This window comes from Lolium rigidum, chromosome 3, assembly GCF_022539505.1.
Source record: "Lolium rigidum isolate FL_2022 chromosome 3, APGP_CSIRO_Lrig_0.1, whole genome shotgun sequence".
NCBI classification, from domain to species: Eukaryota; Viridiplantae; Streptophyta; class Magnoliopsida; order Poales; family Poaceae; genus Lolium; species Lolium rigidum.
Window position 1 is genome coordinate 215,185,952 of NC_061510.1, and position 6,057 is coordinate 215,192,008.

Sequence of the window (6,057 nt, forward strand, 5' to 3'; positions counted from 1 at the left end):
CGGACTTGGAAGCAGCTTGGAGGAGCAGTTCCACATGCAGTATCACTCAGAGGCTTCCGAGACTGGCATTGCCGATCTAGCACAAGTACGACAGAAGCGCGGAGAAACAGTGTCAGAATACATCCAGCGTTTCAGAACCGCTAGGAACCGATGCTATTCGGCTCGTGTGACTGAAAAAGAAACAGTCGAGTTGGCGGTGGTGGGTCTCGCATCACCGATCAAGGATGTGGCCTCCCAAGCGCATACTACCCTTCACCGGCGCACATGGTGCGTAAGCTGTCATTATATGAACATCGCCACTCGGATGTATACCAGGATAAATTCAAGCGTGCGGTGGTCCTGGTTGAGGCGTACGAAGATGAAGGCTCTGCGGGAGATCAAGAGGTAGCAGTGGCTGAATGGACTTGGAGGGCAAGCCCCGTGTCCTGCAAGTGGGTTAAGCCACAAGGTCCTCCAAGAGGGTTTGACTTCGACGTCACCAAGGCCGAGCAAATTTTCGACCTCTTACTTAAGGAGAAGCAGCTAAAGGTACCCGAAGGCCACAAGATCCCCACGGCGCGCAGAGCTGAACGGAAAGCCATACCGCAAGTGGCATAACACGTTCACCCATGCCACCAACGACCGCAGGGTGTGGCGTCGGCAGATCCAAATGGCGATAGAACAAGGGCGTCTAATTTTAGCCGTACGCCATGAAGGTCGACACACACCCCTTCCCCGCCGTTAACATGGTGGAGTGCACTTACCCTGGAGGGTGCCAGCCAGGATTCTCGTTCAACATCAACATGGTAGGACCTGGGCACCACTCTGGTAAGGACAGAGACGAGGGCAGCTATTCTCATAACGAGGACAAGGAGGAAGCCATTCCACGCGATCGGCTTCGACACTTCCCAAAAATCTATGGACGAATGTTTCGAAACCTTCATTGAGCGATTCGATCAACATGGAGGCCGATCCCAGCAATCGGCCAAAATTATCCTCACCATACGTTCTGCCTGTGTTCAACGTCGATCCAACGGGCAACAGGTTTACATCGGCTGATGAGCTGAAATAAGTCAACATTGGACCTAACGAGCCGACGTTCAAATACAGTGCCTTGGCTAACTACAGAGCCGATATCCGCAGTTACCTGGCAGATTCGGCTCGGGGGGCACTTAATCAGATAAACATGTGCGATACAATATCGGGGGCCGATAGAAAAATCGGCCAGTAAAAAAAACAACAAACAGTACATGCAAATCATAGCCGATGCACAGACATCGACTTCAGAATGTGAGTCGATGCACAGCCATCGACTTTAGACAAGTTCAGCAAAACATTTATCAGTTTACACAGAAGGGCTCTACTGAAGAAACGCGTTGAGGGCGTGAAGGGCGTCGGCACGGATTCGATCCACCTCGGCGATCTCGGCCTCGCCGTCCTCGTCTTTGCCCGTCACCAGCTGACTGCTCAGGGCACGAATTTCAGCCAGATCGGTCTTCGGATCGGTCTGTGAGGCTTTTGCTTCCTCTTGAGAACGAGCAATAAGGGTTTCCTTGTCTTGGATAAGTTGCTTGGTCTCCCTGACCCTCCTTTCAAGGTTCTCCAGTGCCTTGCGCAGGATCTCGAGTTCGGCACTATTGGTAGAAGTGTCGGTTTTGGCATCTAAAGCGGCCTTCTTCTCGTTGAGCCGTTGACACTTGTCTGCAATATCGGCTCTCAACGGAAGTTGGGCGCGACGAAGGATAATTCTTTGACGAGCCGACTGCACCCTCGACCTGAAGACCGACAAAGTCACAGCTAGCCAAAGCTTAACCTGCAGTGTCACCGGGAGATGGGGCTGGATGTCTTCGAGGATGCCCTTGATCGCTCGGGGTTTTCGACCGGGGTCTCAACTGAGGAGGAGAGCAAAGCCTTGAGACGCTGGAGTGGACCATGGACCGTGCTAGGGCTTGGCTCGTCACCTGCCTTGGAAGTAGCTGGCTCGATGGATTCAGGATCGAACGTCAGCAAGCTTGAAAGATCACAACCCTGACAGACGAACAAGAACAGTATGAGCATACAACAAAGAAAGGGTAGAGCCGAGGGAGTGGAGCGTACCTCTCCCAAAGAAGGAGGAGCAGCCGATGTTGTGATAATTGGCTTTTCGGTGGACTTGGCCAGGTTAGCCACTTGGTCAGCCACGCTCGTCGAGGTGGTTAGGTCTAGCGTGGCGGATGGCATCGGTACCTCTTCAACGTCCCCGCTAGAGGTCCCATTAGTCTGCAAAAGAAATGGTGAGCCGATCCAAGTAGCAACGGGACGGCATGGAATATGAGCTGTTGAAGTAATTACATTTGAAACCTCCTGGCTTGGCGAGGAAACTCGTGGGTCTTTGCGAGCCCTTTTGACGCATCGACGCTTCACGCGTGACCCTGTTTTGATCGGAGCTTGAAGGTCGGCAGGCTCGGGAGTCGACCTTTCCTAGAAGCCGACGCCGGCGAGTCCGTCCGGCTCGTGTGGTGGATCTCCCGTAATCGCCCGGGGTGGAGTCCCTTGGGCTGGACTGTGCTTCCTCGCTGGAGTTCTCTTCAGTGGAAGTCTGTAAGAAGAGGTACAACCATGTTATAAAGACTGGGAAGACTGGGAAGGCAGATGAATTTGGTCGAGGCACGAGTCAGCTTACATGCAAGCTTGCTTGGGCAGGAGCTTTGCGCTCGTGGTCTTTCTGGCAGCTACTTTCCTCACCGCCTTCCTCACCCGGATTGAGGCTCGGGGGGCAACGGGCCCCGAAGGTGCTTTATTTTTGAGAGCCGATTTCGGTGAAATCGGCTGGCTCTGCATTATGACCTCCTTCAAGAGGGGCGAGCTCTGGCAGAAGAGAACCACCGGGGCTGGTGGAAGGAACTTGAAGGGGGAGCCATCGGCTTGCGTGGGCTCTGGGCCATCCTGTTGCTGCCAAGAAATAGATGAAAGGATCGTATGCCGCACCTAGAGGGGGGGGTGAATAGGTGCTAACCAATTTTTATTTCTTTTTCAATTTAGGCTTGACACAAAAAGGTAAATTCTCTAGATATGCAACTAAGTGAATTTACCTATATGACAAGGCTAACAACTAAGCAAGATATATCTAAGCAATATAGAGATAGAGTGGGATAGAGGTAACCGAGAGTGGAGCACGTGATGACACGGAGATGATTCCCGTAGTTCCCTTCCTTTGCAAGAAGGTACGTCTACGTTTGGAGGAGTGTGGTTGCTACAAAAGCCAAACCAACAGCCACGAAGGCTTCACTCAGATCTCCGGTGAGCAACGCCACGAAGGCCTAGCCCACTGTAATGTCCCAGGTTTAGAGACGATCGAGGGGTAGATTTTAGAAAGGGATGTGCATTTCATAGTAAATTCTGGGGAAATTTCGCGCTTTTAAACAAAAACTGCATCGAAGGGGAACAAGTTTCTCTCTCGACACCTTATAGAGTTAGGGTTTCGAGAGTGCGACAAACTTGCAACTCACCTAACTAAATTAGGGTTTTGAGAAGAGAGGAGGGTATTGCATTACAACTTAAGTTGCATGATTGAATTCAAACACAAGAACTTTTGAATTTCAAATTTAAACATCATATGAATATCTCATAATTCAAAATTGAGGTAATTCATTAAACAAATATTAATAATCAAGAATATAAACATTACATTTATTTAGTAAAGCTCATTAGGGAAACTTTGAGCTTTATTAATAATCACACAAGATACATTGTCTTTACAATATCCAGAATTGAAATATAAAATATTACAACACATTACAAGAATTGAATAAATAGAAAAATAGTAAATGAAAATTACAAAGATATTGTAAATGGCTAAACTAGATAAGAAAATCTTCATGATTTTCTTGGACATCACTTGATTGAACTTCTTGATCATTTCCTTAAACCTGCATAGTAAGACAACAAAGACAAGAAAATAGGGATTATGCCAAGTGGTGGCAGGTTAGCAAATATGATCAAATTGAGAGGATAACTCAAACACTGCCGGGGTGTCAAGCCAAAGGACCAAGTCCCAACCTGTGAAGCACACAGGCAGCTCACAGGGATAGCTGCATGTCTCACAACACACACAGACTGGGGAGAGTCACCTAAGTGACATGGTTGTGCTTGTCGACCAATGAAGCAGGGTACCGGATGGTATAAAAGCTTTTTCACCAGGCAAACCCTAGCCGATCATCGACGGAATCTCCCGTGGTAAGAACTCAAGAACAGGAAGAACACATAGCTAGCCAAAACCCACCGGAGACAGCTCCACCAAGAACCGCTTGCCGCTGAGCAACAAATCATGGAATAGATCAAGCATCAGCTAGCCAGGAGGAGCAGGGCAAGCTTTGATCATCAACCAGAAGCAATCCTCTACACCAACACACTATTTCTAGGAGCTGGAGTAAGGTATAAATATGATCATGAACGGACTGGATGGTTCTGTTTCATAAAATTGCACGAGCATGATCTCCAAGACACCAAAAAGGGTAGATACCCTATGTTTGTGTCATCATCCGGTCAGTAAGGCCATTTGGTGCAAGCAGATATGGGTAAAGACCACTAGGCAATCATCCTATGGGAACAATAGTTATGCAAATCAGTGCATAATTAAAGGAATCCAGCAAGGGATGATGTCACAGCTAGCTTAGCCCACACACTTAACACCTACAACTACCTGTGCCATCAGACTATAGACAATTCCTTGTCTATATTCTTTGTCAACATCAAAGGGCCACTGGAAGTCCAATATTGGATCAAGCCAGTGAGCAGTTGTTCCATTCCAGCAAGCAATCACCAACCATAGCAAGTCACGAGAGGCAGGAGCAACCATTTCTAGCAGATCAAGCCTCGCTAGGGTCACATCAGCCTACCTAGCCACTTAAAAAGATCACCAAAGCATCACATCATCACCCAAGAGGGTTCGGGATGAGCTAGGGTACCCAACCAGCTGGTTGGCATCCCTTTAGCCTCATTATTCCATCCATGAGATCATTACTGCTAAACAGTTCACATCATTTATTCATCTAATAAAGCCAGGAAACACAGATAAATGAAACAGTTAAGTAATCCAAGCATCAGTTGATGCTTGAGCAAGCATCACCTGGCACCAGCACAAGATATGGTGTCACACAAATCAAAAACAAACACCAGAGAGGCACATACAGTAGATTAGCCAGCAACAATCAAGCAGCTGATGATCATAGGATCATCAGAGCTTGACATGCTATGCAAGTGATTGTCGAGACAAGTCTTGCATCCATTCATGAACTATATAAACCAAACAGCCACGCTTAAGCAACAATTGAATTACGTATAATTACATAAATCATTTTATGTTTGTATCCGAAGCATATCATCAAGAAGTTAATGTATATGGACAACAATGAAGCAAGGCAGAGCCTACCATGAGCCATCAATATTTAATCATCACACAAACAACACTGGTTCTTGCTAAACAGCAAGAATCACTCACAGTAGTGAACCAGGGGAGCCAGAGCATAAGCATAGCACAAGCAAGCAAGCCACAGCAGTGGCTAAGGATGCTCAATTGAGCATCTAGATAGATCATACCATGCATAACCACTAGGGTGAGAAGAGTCAGTAGACAAAGGAAGCATACGCCACAGTAGGGTGAGCACACACGTTTAGACTAGGGCAAGTAGAGCAGCAGCACAGCAGCGCGAACAGCAGCAGCACAGCAGCACGCAAGCTTGCACAGCTAGCTAGACGGCGGCAGAGCATGGGCACGGCAGGCATCTCCACGGAATGGAGCAGCCGTGGCCAGAGCTAGAGGAGGAGGAAGAAGAACAGGCACTGGGGGTGAGAGAAGGGTGGCGCACGTACCAGGGCGAGCAGGCAGGAGTCGAGGCCATGGCGGCCACGGCGGCGCGCGCCGAGAGCTCGGCAGCACCTGGCCAAGCCAGGCCAGGCTCCGACAAGTGCCGCAGCAACCCGCACACCGCGGCGTGGTCCACGGCGGCGTCACCGCGCCAAAAAACCCAGGGATCGGCAGGATCGCCACGGATCCCATCAACCCTAGCCGCCGCAGAGGAGGTCGGGGACGAGTGAACC